Genomic DNA, 13,960 nt, shown 5'->3' on the forward strand with positions numbered 1-13,960 from the left:
AATCACAGGTTCACCAAGTGTGATTTTGAAGTTCCAGGTGTATAGGAAATAGACTTGTTTTTTTTTTTCTCCTTTAATTTATGAGCTCCAATAGAAATAGACGTAAACGGGGATATTTTTCCTGGCTGTGTAAGGAAATCCTAGTAATGTTGAAGTTTACCGCAGCGTGAACATCCCTTTGCTTCCCTCCCCCACAACTAAGCAGGTCCCAGGCTCCGTAAATCAATCTTCCTCACGTGCCCGGCCTTAAAGGAAATAAAGAACATACAATGTAGTAAGTCCACCACGGGCCTTGGAGGCTGTGGTTGGCAATCGGGACCACAGGGGAGGCTTAAAGATTAATGGTGTCTATCTTTATTTTCTCTCTCTTTAACATGAACGCGAAAACAAAGTGCACGGCATCTTAAGTAATGAATGATAAAGGCTTCTCCAACTTATGCAAAAGACACAAAGATTAAGTTGAACACGTCACCAGGCGGGGACGCTACAGAACAAGGGATGAAGATGGGGCCAGCAGAAGTGTGCCACCCAAGGCCCGGCCAGCACACCCCCTCGGTGGCCTGATTGGCAAGACTCCGCTCCAGCAGCAGCCCCATCAAGTCTCCGTACACACTTGATGAACCGCACGGAACAGAAAGGACTTTCCAGTGAACCTCCGTGCTGAGTCTAGGTTTGGTGGCCAGTTTGGCTAGGCTATGGTGGCCAGTTGTTTGGCCAAACACCAGCCCAGATGTTCCCAGGAAGGTGCTTTTTACCAAACTCTTTTTCTTTTAATGTTTATTTTTGAGAGAGAGACAGACAGACAGACAGACAGACAGACACACAGAATCCGAAGCAGGTTCCAGGCTCTGAACTTCCAGCACAGAGCCCAACGCGGGGCTCAAACTCACGAACCGTGAGATCATGACCTGAGCCGAAGTCAGACACTTAACCAACAGAGCCACCCAGGCGCCCCCGGGGTGGGGTGGGAAGGTGCTTTATTAGATGTGATGGACATTTAAATCAATAGATTCTGAGTAAAGCACATTCCCTTCCATCGTGTTAATTTTTTTTCATATTTATTTTTATTTATTTATTTTTTAGGGAGAGAGAGAGTGGGGGAGGGGCAGAGAGGCAGAGAGAGAGAGAGGGAGAGAGAATCCCAAGCAGGCTCCACACTGTCAGTGCAGAGCCTGATGGGGGGCTTGATCCCACAAACCGTGAGATCATGACCTGAGCTGAAATCAAGAGGTGGACGCTTAACCGACTGAACCATGCAGGTGCCCCGATGTTAAAGGAAACATCATGTTAAAGGAAAGCGCTCGCCTCAGGTACACAGTTGGGCAAAGTACTTAGTTCCCAAGGAGCGGGGACCGAAAGGAAGCCCCAGCCCTCGCGGCGTGGCGTCCAAGGCAGGGAGCCCCGTTCTTTCTCTCCTGCCCTAAGCAGAGACACTACTTTCACAGTGGAACTGAGCTTTGCTGCCTCACAGGTGACCCACCCCAGGAGAGATGGGAGGAGGCTACCAGACGCCCCAGGGGGCACTCACCAAACACTGACCAAGCGCCAGCCCCATTCTAAGGTTTGAGGATGCCACTAGGGAACAGAGAGACAAGTGCCTCTTTCTATGGATCCCACACGCTAGAAGGGGAGACAGGCCATAAGCCAGTAAGCAAATGAATGAATAAGATCGCTTCTGATAATAATAACAAGAGCTGTGAAGTCACCTCTGACATCCAAACAACCCCTCGACTCAGGGGGAGTGATCCTGGGAGTTCCGGGGTTCTCTGTTCTGAACTTCTATATTGTTTCTAAGTGCCCAGTAATGGGACTGAGGATCCTCTGGACTGAGAGCTCCTTGAGGGCAGTGGCTGCCCATTTGCTGTCTTTGGTGTCTAATGTAACGCCTGGCATATAGCATGGACTTGAAAATGGTGGATGGACAGATGAACGGATGGATGGATGGATGGATGGATGGATGAGTGAATGAAGACATACTGCCAGTATCTTATGCTGGGGGTCCTAGGAAGCATCCCTGGATGAGGATGAAAGTGCTGGGAGGGTTAATTGGCAGGTGGTTCCAGGAAGCAGGAGTAGGGGCGTGGGAGTGAGACCGGGAGGGAAGGAGGCCACCACAGGGTTCATTATCAAGGGGCTGCTGATCCAGGGGCAGCTGGGGCTCAGTCCTACTGAGGAAATCTGGACCATGGATCAGGGTCAGAGTAGACTAGGCCTCAGCAATGTCCCAACCAACGGGCAGGGGAGCTGGGGTAACTACCCCCACCTCCCGTCAGTCTTATGTGGGAGCTGTTCCCAACAGGATTTCCTCCCTGGCACTCTGGCCGGCCCCACGCTTGAGCGAGGTGGTCTCCGGCAGCCAGGGAAAACCCTGGGGCAGAGTCACAAGGGCGGGGGACCTCGGGAGCTATAAGGTTTGGTTCAGTGAACCATGAGTGGTAGGCACAGGGGGGCAGAGGTCAACAGTGCCTGCTACCACCAGCTACGTCCATCGCATGAGTTCCTGAGGGGCCCGGAGACAGTGGTGTGTGAGGGGCTGCGGGCCCCAGTGGGGGAGGCTCCTGGGAGACCCCAGCCAGGACTCTATGACACGTTGGCTAGTAACCCTCCTCCACTCCCTCTCTCGACTTTACCCTGATACCTAGAGGCCCTGGAGGGTGGGAACAAGGTGTCATTTTGAGTTTAAAATACTTGCAGGTGGCTAGGGCATGTAGCAAGACTTAAGACTTCAGTGTTTCTTCATCCCTAGGGAGCGTCGCTAAAATTCGGCACAGCCAGGCTGGGGAAACACTCTGCCCGCTCCGCGAGGGCCATCTTGCCACCTTCGATCGAGCACCAAGGAGACAGAGACGATACTAAAGGAAAATTTATTTGGGAAAAATGAACCACATTTATTTTTTGAGGCACCTAAAAGACTAGAAATAAATTGTGAGTGATGGTCCACATTTATTCTTTTTTATTATCCTTATTATTCAGAGCGGCCTGCCTCTCGCTGATTACACCCTTTTCACAACAGGCCCCAAGACAATTCGTCTCCCTTTGTCACGGCCAAGGCCCTTTTTCCCCTTTGCTAGAGTTTAAAAGGACAAACTATGGACTCTTACGGCCTCGGTGTTGGAGGGTGCCAAGAAAATGACACAGGCCATTATTTCTAGACTCTTGAAATGGCGTTTCCCGAATTTCAGTGTATTTCATGACAAACACACCAGGTTCCAGGAACAGCACGTCATTACGGTGTGATGCTAAAATCACTTCGGCCTAAGCTAAAGAGAAAGCCGACAATCAGAAGCAGTGTGCTGCAGGGAGGGGCACCTGGGTGGCTCAGTCGGTTGAGGGGCTGGCTCTTGATTTCGGCTCAGGTCACGATCTCACGGTCGTGAGATCGAGCCCCGCGTCGGGATCCGTGCTCAGGGTGGAGCCTGCTGAAGACACACTCTCTCTCTCCCCCTCCCTGGCCTGTGCATGCGCACGCCCTCTCTCTCTCTCTCTCTCTCCTCTTAAAAAAAAAAATGTGTTGCAGAATCTGTGTTGAAATCAATAATGATAAAAAAAAATTCCACTTATGTTTTAGCCATCACAATTACTTTTCCCACGAATACTAGCGCTCCGAATGATGAGAACTCTGAGGCAGCATAATAAATTACACGATTTTCAAGTACACTCCCGCGGTTGTTTTTTGTTTTTTGTTTTTTGTTTTTTAAGTTTTAGCTTCTTTAAGCATTTCAGTCATTTGAGAAGCAAGACAGGCCTGAGTTTTTCAAGCATGGTTGGTTCCCTGTTTCAACATTCACTTATTGAGCTCCTGTTGTATACAAGGCATGGGCCAAGAGCAGGGCAGCCAGGGGTGGGGTGGGGATCGGACAGGCACTGTTCTCATGAGATCTACGCCTTAATAATCAGATAGAAGAAAAAGAGAAATTCATCATTTCCATGTTAGAGGCAAGAAAATAAAAATCCCACCTTCAGGGCCACCCCCCCGCCACCGCAATATAAAAAAGCAGAGACTTCACCCGTCCCTCCGCGCTTCAGTTCTACGTGTTTCTCACCAAATTAGTATCACGATGTCCCTAACTTCCTCCTTCCTAGCCCCTCAATGAGAAGCCAATTTCTTGTTCAGTGGATAGACCACGCTGTGGACAGATTTGTGTTTTCGTCGACGAAATGATTCATCAGCATAGTGAACCCCTACCCAGTACCACATAAAACAACACGTCTTTCGTTTCTATAATGTCTTCCACATGATTTTATCCCCAAATGCTTTACATGCTTCACCAGGACAGCTATAGAATTAAAATAATAAATCAAAGCAGGGGACCAAAAGCGAAGAGGTTTAGTCAAGGGAGGAAAAGACAGGCTTGCAAGGAGACAGGAAGAAAAATGGGCGTACCTTGCTGCATTGTGCAGGTCCTGCCTCCTTCCTCTGCTTTAACTCTTTGATTGTTTGTTTGATCGTTTGTTTGTGTGTTTTGCCCCAGGCCGGGCCACCTGCCCCGTCTCTTGGAAATCCTCCTCTGAAAAAGACTACCAGGCACTCACTCTCTCCTAAGAATCCCAATTTCCCAAGGATGCCTTCTTCGGGCTTTGTTCTGACTCCGTCTCCCCAAAACGTCCTAAAGCTAAGCGGGGAATTCACTCCCTGAGCACGAGGTCTGAAGTGAAAGGGAAAAGGTGTGAAATTCTCAAAGAACTTCGGTGGAGGAAAATCTGGAGACTTGCCTGCCCTCCTCCCTTGTAGTCTGAGATTCGTTTGTTCATTCGACTAACACTGAAGACAGTAGGCAGGTGCTGTGTGGGAGGAGGGAGACAGAGAGACAGGATGCCTTTACTTTTACACAGGGAGGTGAGGGAGGGCATCTGAGCAAAGATCTGAAGGAAGGGACGGCGGAGCCGAGCAGAAATCTGGGGAAAGGGCAGAGGGAACAGAAAGAGCAGAGCTTCGGAGGAGGGAATGGTCTCGCGCTCTCTGAGAAAGTACAGGGACGTGGGTGTGCCTGGAGCGCGGTAAGCAAGAGGGAGGGGGGAGGACGGGGGAAGAGCAGATCGCAAGTCCCTGGAAAACCTTCAGCTTCGACTCTGAGTGAGGTACGAAGCGGTATTTTAGCAACTTACAAAATTAGAAAAATACAAAGCCGTCGGTCAAAATGTTTTTCTCTGTAGCTTCTGTGGCGCGTGTGCTTTGCATCGACCTTGGCCTCACTGTCCGATCCGTGCTTTCGTTTCCAGATTTAAGCCATGGGATAACAAGAGGGCCAACTCATGGGGGGCTCTTGAAGTTCAAATTTGCGTAAAGTACTCAGAATTGTGTGCGGCACAGATGAAACCCTCGATAAATGTCACCTGGTTACATTTAAATGAGGAAGCACTGAGCACTACCACTCTGGCCTGGTGACCTGCTGGGACCTCTGCGGCAATTGAAAAGGTCAGGCGTCACACCTCAGAGACAAACACTGCCCACACGGGGCTCAGGAGCATAGTTCACCGCAGAGGAACCAGGCACCGTCGGCGACTGGCAACATGAGTGAGCCACAAGGCGAGGTTGTCTTGGGAAGCTGCATCGGGTGGGGCTCAGTTGGTTGACGACACATTTCTAACTCGCCTGAAGGGGGTTTATCTTTTGGTTTTATAGCCCCAGAAAAAAATCCAACAGTAAGAAGGAAAACACCGGAAGAAAGGAGGGAAGGAAGGAAGGAGCAACTAAGAAGTCTATTACCTGCGACTTGGGGAGGACTGAGGAGCAGGCAGCTGGGACCTGGCCAAAGCCGATGGTGAAAATGAATGAAAACGCTGAGTACAATGGAAGCAAAAGGGGAAACAGTCTCTTTCTTTGTTGACTGCCCCACGGTCCACACTGGGGCTGGAGGAGGGAGGATGCGATGGCCCGGAGTCCATTCAGAGAGAGTGGAGGATGGACAGAGACCGGACATGACTTCATTAGTGTAGGCTTTTAAAATCCACTTCCTGGGGCGCCTGAGTGGCTCAGGTGGTTAAGCATCCAACCTCAACTCAGGTCGTGATCTCACGGTCTGTGGGCTGGAGTCCTACATCGGGCTCTGCACCGGCAGCTCAGAGCCTGGAGCCTGCTTCGGATTCCTCGTCTCCCTCTCTCTCTCTGCCCCTTCACTACTTGTGCGTGCTCTCTCTCTCTCTCTCTCTCTCTCTCTCTCTCAAAAATAAATAAATAAACATAAAAGAAAAGAAAAGAAAGGAACTATTCCCTGGTCACTAGCCCAGGGGAAAAAGTGCCACGTAAGCACCCTGTAACGGTGGGCGTGACAAAAGTCGTCCGCTCCATAGGGAACGTTGAGAATTCGCTGGGCTTCCCAGGGAGGGTAGAATATTCCATCCCTTTCCGTTGCTGCCATCTTAATGTCGTCTGCAGGATCTAGACGACGTTTACAAAGTGCTCTCGCGTTTCCACGTGATCCTCACCACAACCCTGTGGAACAGACACGATGACGACCGCCATGTACCCGGGACCACCGCCAGGTAACCGAGGGAGCGTGCCTCCAGACGTCAAGTCACTCGCCTCAAGTCAGAACGTCCGTGGCCGGTTGTGGATTCCACCTCAGACTACTTCATCTTTCTCTTGATCCGATACCCTTCTTCTCCACCCCCACCCCGACCCTGGTGAAAAGAAGATACTCAAAATGTGCAGGGAGAACCAGAATGTCCAACCGTGAGAATACCTGAGCTTCCTCGGGCTCACTGCGCTTGCTTTGCCTTCGAACAGCCACACCGAGGCATGAATCGGGTTTTCAACCAAGGCAGAGCTGTGCAAATGATTTCCAGATGTTGCAAGCCGACTGCCAACACACCAACAGGCCAGCATTCAGACAAAGGGCTCGTTTAATCAGAAACTGCCCTGTTCTACACGATCCCTGCAGCAGGAGGTGGGAAAGGGCTGCAAACACTGGCCATTTGCTAAAGTGCAGATCACCACCTCCGAAAACGCGCAGATCGCCGGCCCCGAGTGGTGCGGGCCAAGCCATGAATGCCGTTTCTGTTATGGTCCACACACCCCCAACACAGAGCGGTTCTGGAGGCTGTTGGGGTTGGTCCTGGATGTTAGGGTTATCCATTTCAAGCGTTTCAAGATTTTTTTTTTTTCTTTGAACACAGAGGAGAATAGTGTGGACTTTGAATTACGGCCACTTTTTCTTCAGTGCTTTCACTGTCTCTCGTAAGCAATCGAGGATTTACTTTTTCATGCAGCAAACACCTGAGACTGTTTCCTTGAGCCCCTGACATCTGATGGCACTCAATATACATTTGGCTCCTCTTAATGTGTCCCTTTCATACTGCAACAGATGCGTGTTCAAGCGGAACTATGTTCATACGGGTAGGATTCCTACAAATTCGTTTCATCCATATACATGAGCAAGAGTCCCCTCTTTTCCGAGAAGGCCACGGAGGTTTTCTAAGAAAAGCGAGCTTGACCTGCCCAGAATAAATAAACAAGAAACCCAGAGGGTAGGGGCTTGGCCTCCAATTCAGGCCTTCAAAACTGCTGCCCTAAGCTGTGCCAACAAGCCCACACTGTACCTCTGTGTAGCAGATGGACAGAGAGGCCCTCAAGGATTGAGGGAGCCCAGAGGGAGGACCTCAGCTCGACCAGCATGGTGGTGGCTGCATTTAAGCCTCACCCGCCACTCTAATTGTTGTTGTTGTCCCAGGAGCAAACAGCATGATTTTGCATGCCGACTCCAACCACAAATGTGCCACAGGAAGTCAGTGGAAGCCTCACTTCCGGGGGGAGGGGCATGGAACAGACCAACGGGGAGCTGGAGCGGGCCAGGGAAGGGTCTAACTGGGGGAAAGCGGGGAAGGAATCGACACCAGGTCAGAATGAGATTCCGGCGAGGGGGTAAGTGTAGGTAGGTGTAGGTTCAGTGAAAACAAGAGACAGCGAAAGCATAATACAGCAAAGTTCCGCGACATGAGCCCCTAGAAGCTCTCCGTCTTCCCTAGAGGCATCATTCCATTAGAACAGACACTAACGTGGGAATTTACTCCAACCCCACCGTGAATCGTTAAGAAAGAGCCGGATCTTGAGTGCGCAGCTCCATTTTCTGCCTCCTACATCACCTGAGACCAACCGGGCTGTGTTTGGCATAGTTTTTCTCTGGTGCTAATCGCTCAAGTGCTCATCAGAGGAAGATGTGAGCATCCCTCAGGGGGCACAGTACCTGATGGAAGAACACGAGGACCACACGTAGTCCCGTGCTCCGTCTCGTCCTCCTCTGACTTCACAAACTCTCAGCATAAAACCAAGCACGACTGTTGTGTGTTCACACGGCCTGGGACTAAAGAAAGGCTTTGCTGTACGACATTATATATGAAAAGTGCGTGCTGTAGCAGAGCAACAAGGCACTGTTTGCCTCGGCCGCTGGCAAGAATGTGCAGAGGGCTTTTAGGCAGGACCTTCCCGTAACAGAAATAGCTGGGCATACAGAGCACGTGTCCACACAGCACTAAGAGTAGGTGTCCCGAGGAGGGTGATGAACGGATCAACCTGGTCCTGAAGCCGGGGCCTCGGAGCCAGGAGACAGCTCTTGCAGCTTGACTTAGCCCCTGACCCTAGGACCCAAGCTGGTCTTGGTTTTAATGCCTGGAAAACCAGACAAATCAGTCACGAACAGTCGGTGCCGTGCGCAAGGGGCTTGGAGAAAGCAGTTAGGTAATAGGAGGAGACGTCCATACGCAAAGATGAAAGAAATCGCATGACAGGTCGAGCTGGACAGAAATATAATAACATCCCTGACGAACGAATGACGGAAGGAAATGAGGAACAAGGCAAGAGAGGAAGAGAAAGCAGAGCGAATGGATCCCACAAAATGTATGTGAGGGCACCCCGATATTGCAGAGAACACCAAAATGTCCCCAGAATATTCCAAACCCAGGACAGACGCACGTTTAATCAACAGCAGAAAACTGCTTCAAGGTCAGAGTCTTCAAGAAGAGAATCAATGAGTTCAAAATTACCCCATTACTGGAAAATCAGAGGCAGAGAGGGGGGTTGGGAGAAGCATTAATGAATGGGATGGACCCAAGAGTGAGCAAACGGATGCACCCTAAAGGGTTTGGAGACGCTGAGTAACCAGAGAGAATCAAACCTGCGCCAACAGATTTGGAGACATTCACATTTCCGCTACAAAAATAGGGAAAAAAAAAAAAAAACATTGATAATCAAAGATGGCCTCTATATAATCATACTAAGAAGTCTGATTTGACTGTAATAAGAAGTCATGGTCTTCCAAACGTTGTGAACTCAATACGAGAGCTGTAAACAAAAGAGGCAGTAGTAAGACATGACACTCAAGACACATGCCCACCAAGCGCCCAGATATGGCGGCACCAGCTCTGCGGGACTGGAACCTGCCTTTGTAAAGCTCACGTGACAGCTGGTAGTTTTCACCGTTTTCAAACACTTGCTCTGAACAGAGAGGAGACTCCTCCAGATGCTCATTTCCTTCACGGATAAAAACAACAACACAATTCTAAATGGTCATTCAAGGTTATTTGGGAAAGAACATCAACGTGAAGACCGGAGGTCAGCTGAAAGATTCGTCTGATTTACCAAGATCCAAGGCAATCGGACACATAATCCAGAATTTGGTCGCTGCTCTTCAAATAAAAACAGATTCCTTGGGCTCAGCCTGCAATGCTGGGGATCCACCCAGGAGGTCTTCCTGGGTTTCACGTTCCGTACATAATTAAGTAAATCTTCACCCAAAGTGAACAGCCAACAAATGCGAAAAACCGAATCACACCCTACTCTGCCATTTCCCAGCACTGTGGGAGCAGGAAGATTCCCTCGTTTGTGAAGTTCAAAGTCAACACACAACAGCCACCCAACCTGATGAGAATTGTGCCCGTCTTTCTTTGGTTACTACGACTATTTATGTTTTTAGTATGAGGTTACTATTTTTCCCCCCCAAAAAATGTTTTTCAAAAACCAGGGCACGGAAATTCTAAAGCACAGACAGTCTACCACGATGCTGCTATTTCAAGAAATAAAGAAATTCTGGGAAGATAAGGATCAAAGGACAAAATGCTCCGGGCATCATCATTTTCTAAAGAAGGCGCCTCTCAAACTATCTGTGGTGAGGAATCACTTTTTCTTTGATTTTTAAAAATTTTTTAAATGTTTACTTATTTTTGAGAGAGAGAGAAAACATGAGCAGGGAGGGGCAGAGAGAGAGGGAGACACAGAATCCGAAGCAGGCTCCAGGCTCCGAGCTGTCAGCACAGAGCCCGGCGCAGGGCTCGAACTCACAAACCAAGACGAAATCATGACCTGAGCTGAAGTCAGACGCTTAACCGACGGAGCCTCCCCAGGCGCCCCTCTTTAATTTTCATTACATTCAAAATACAAGCTCCACTTCGTTATTCCCAGATCCTAATGGACATAAAATTACTCTTGTGAACTGGCTGACTGAAGTTTCTAAATGCTTCCTCTCAACCTCTACGCCCGTCACAGACCGGGAACGGCCCCGCGGACCGCACGCCTGGAGTTGCTCCGGCCAAAGGTATCCTTGCTTATTCAGAACTGGAACTCTTATCTTATAGACGTTGTAGCAGAAATGCAGTAAAGTCCACCTGACCTTTCCGCAGAGCTCTAGAAAGTAAACATTGACAGAGAAAGGCTGAGATCACAAAGAAAAGTCGGTGTCTACAACCCTCAACAAAAGAGGTCACCCCTACCGGAGGCCACCTGTACTGTCGCCTTACCCAGCTTTACTTTATTGGAGGCAGAAGAGCACTGAAGTCGGTCGGCTGTCTGGCGACATAAGCGGGGGTGGTTCGATGCAGACCCTCGGGGGATCTGCAGAGGCGAGGTACGTGCCCGGTTCCGTCCCTTCCTATTCTGGGCCTTGAGAAAGTCACTCGATCTTCTGCTTTGAGGTTCCCATCAGTGACAGGGAGGCAGCATATGAACCGCCTCCCTCTTTGGGACGTGTGAACTCCCAGCTGTCGTGGAGGAGACCGACAGGGCAAACAGGGAGAGGGCGTGAGGGGAACACGTGCATGTGCGTGTGTGTGCACATGTGCACGTGTGTGTGTGAAACACTAGTCTCTTTCACGTGACATCCCCCCCCCCCCACCATACATTGTAAACCCTTTAAACGCAAACCGCGTACTCTGAATGCCTTAAACCGTTAAGCTCCTAGTGCTATCAGCCTTCACCACAAAGAAAGTAACAATGAGGATTTAGGCAGCCCCACGGATCCTTTCCAGCTCTTTGAAAGCTCCCGCCACAAGCTCTTGCAACCTGAACTCAGTCCAGTGTCTGTTTATCGCTAACATCACCCGGGGCTCCCGCCACCACCATCGACAGGCCCCCCCACTCTGGGTTCACCCCCGTGTTTCCATTCGGACCCTGGGCCATCCCGGCCTGTCTCGTGTCCACACGCTTTCCCTGCTCCAAAGCACCGCTGGGTTCCTTGCTGCGGGAAACACTCGTTCGCCCTAAACGCTGGCCATCAGGGGTCCTAACCTCCCATCTCTTCCTGCTTCAAGTCCCGCTTCTGGTGTTTTCTGCGAGTGACCTGTAAAAGTCTCTGGGTGGAGCCTGAGCTGAGGCTTCTCACATTCAGAGTATTTCAGGTCAGGAAGGTGCACAGGAGGTCAACCCACATCTGAGCAGTGAATGTTCTCAGCATCAAAGCCGGTCCCCCAAGGTAAGTTTGATTTCCCTCAGTGACGGGGATCTCAGTCTGTCCCAGGGCAGTTCGAATGGTGTGCAAATTGTCCTCCATTCTGAGCTGGGAGAGCCGAGCCGGAGGGTGTCGGAGCTGAGCTCCAGCGCCAGGTTTTATTCAGCCTTTGCCCACACGCTTGGGTGTTTTACAGAACCCACCAAATCCTCCTCTCACACGACGGCCCAAGAGACAGCCGAGGGCCGTCTTCTCCAGACTAGCCCCGCCGTGACATGGCTTCCTAGTTCCTCAGTACTCTCGTCACCCGCCTCTGGACATGCTCTCCTAACCCACCTAGGTCCTGGGATCCTCTGCGCTTGGAGCATGTCTGCGCATTCCGTTCCATCCCTTCCCTTCCTGAATGGCAGAGACACGGCCCCCCGGTTAGTTGGCTCAATGATCCCAGACAACATAGAAATGCACGTACAGATGGAACTAACACAATAGCGCCCGTGGTCAGGTGGCCAGCACGTGCACGCGGTAGACCACCTCGTCCGCGGTTTTGCTCGCCACGGTTTCAGGTATCCGTGGTTGACCTCAAGCAGGAAGCAGACGATCCTCGTTCAGACACGGCGTCAGAGGTCAACAGCAGCCTAACGCCACGTCGCAACTCCGCGTCCTCGCCTCACGTCGCCTCACCACGGAGGGCATTTTAACCATGTGACATCACGAAAGAAGGGTGCGTTCGGGACAGGAAGATATTTTGAGGCAGAGACCACATTCACCTAACTTTTCTACAGTATGTGGTGATAACTGTTCCATTTTATTGCTAGTTATCGCAGCTAACCTCTTACCGTGCCTCATTTATTAACTGAACTTCCTCACGGGCCGGTCCGTATGGGAGAAAACAGTGCACACGTAGGGTTTGGTACTATCCACAGCTGCAGGCATGCACTGGGGGCCTTGGAGTGTACCCCCCGTGGCTAAGAGAAGACTACTGTGTTTCCTGTTACTTCCCATACACTCAGGTCGGCCCCACTGTGCACAGGACAATAAACACAGCACCGACCTACAATGAGAATCTCAGGGCCGGTGTTCTGACAAGCCTATGCGCTGCCTTTATTGTAGTTTTAAAAAAATTTGTTCATATTTATTTCGTTTTGAGAAAGGGAGAGACAGAGCGTGAGCAGGGGAGAGGCGGACATAAAACCCGAAGCAGGCTCCGAGCGGTCAGCCCAGAGCCCGACGCGGGGCTCGAACTCACGAACCGCGAGATCGTGACCTGAGCCGAAGTCGGACGCTCAACCGACGGAGCCACCCAGGAGCCCCTGTAGTTGTTTTTAACACAGGCCACCAGCCTCTGTCCCTCCTCTGATTGCTCCTGTCCTAATCACAGTCCCTTCCTCATGTGGGTGCTTTGGACATTACCATGCACAGGGACGGCAAGAAGAACCACACGGTACTCCTTCTTCCCGACACACTAGCTGAATCCACGTTGAATCACCATTTATACAGCACTTCATAATTTACAATGATTGGTCTTAGCCTCCAGGGAAATCTTGAGGTGCTATCCTCGTTTCATAGAGGAGGAAACTGAGGCAGACCCGTAACTCGAACCGCAGGCGTCTTCTGATTTCCGATCCGCGGTCATGTGTCCTACCTCCTGCCCGCCCAGGAGCTCGCGAATCTTAGAAGAAGTTTTCTTTTTTTTTTTTAATTTTTTTTTTCAACGTTTATTTATTTTTGGGACAGAGAGAGACAGAGCATGAACGGGGGAGGGGCAGAGAGAGAGGGAGACACAGAATCGGAAACAGGCTCCAGGCTCTGAGCCATCAGCCCAGAGCCCGACGCGGGGCTCGAACTCACGGACCGCGAGATCGTGACCTGGCTGAAGTCGGACGCTTAACCGACTGTGCCACCCAGGCGCCCCTAGAAGAAGTTTTCTAAAGTGAAGTTCCAAGGATCGAATAATGAATCACAGAGGAAACCAAAAAAAAAAAAAAATAAAAATAAAAATAAATAAATAAAGCAGAGGAATCTGGTTTCCATTTCTGGCTTTGCTATAAATTAACTCATACTTTGACTTTCTTGGTCCTCAGTTTCCTCCTTCATAAAACAAGGGGACTGAATTAGACGATCCCAAAAGTGCCTTCTGCTCAGCTGTCTTTTGTCTCCTGCCCTGTCTCTGCTCCACTGCTAAAATTAGGCAGAAAACATTGTTGAAATACCTTTCGGTTTTTGTTTCTCATGTCTCTAAAGTCTCTAAGATTAGCCGGATAGTATACGGTAACTATCCACATACCAAAAAAAAAAAAAAAAAAAAA

At 50.2% G+C, this 13,960-nt stretch overlaps 1 protein-coding gene across 1 annotated transcript in view; it reads right to left on the reverse strand.

Moving 5' to 3' along the window:
• The window catches only part of KIF26B (kinesin family member 26B), a 472,500-nt gene that overhangs the window by 240,136 nt on the left and 218,404 nt on the right, over positions 1-13,960 (reverse strand). The window lies entirely within an intron of this gene.

Source organism: Prionailurus bengalensis, chromosome E4 (assembly GCF_016509475.1).
Source record: "Prionailurus bengalensis isolate Pbe53 chromosome E4, Fcat_Pben_1.1_paternal_pri, whole genome shotgun sequence".
Taxonomy (NCBI): domain Eukaryota; kingdom Metazoa; phylum Chordata; class Mammalia; order Carnivora; family Felidae; genus Prionailurus; species Prionailurus bengalensis.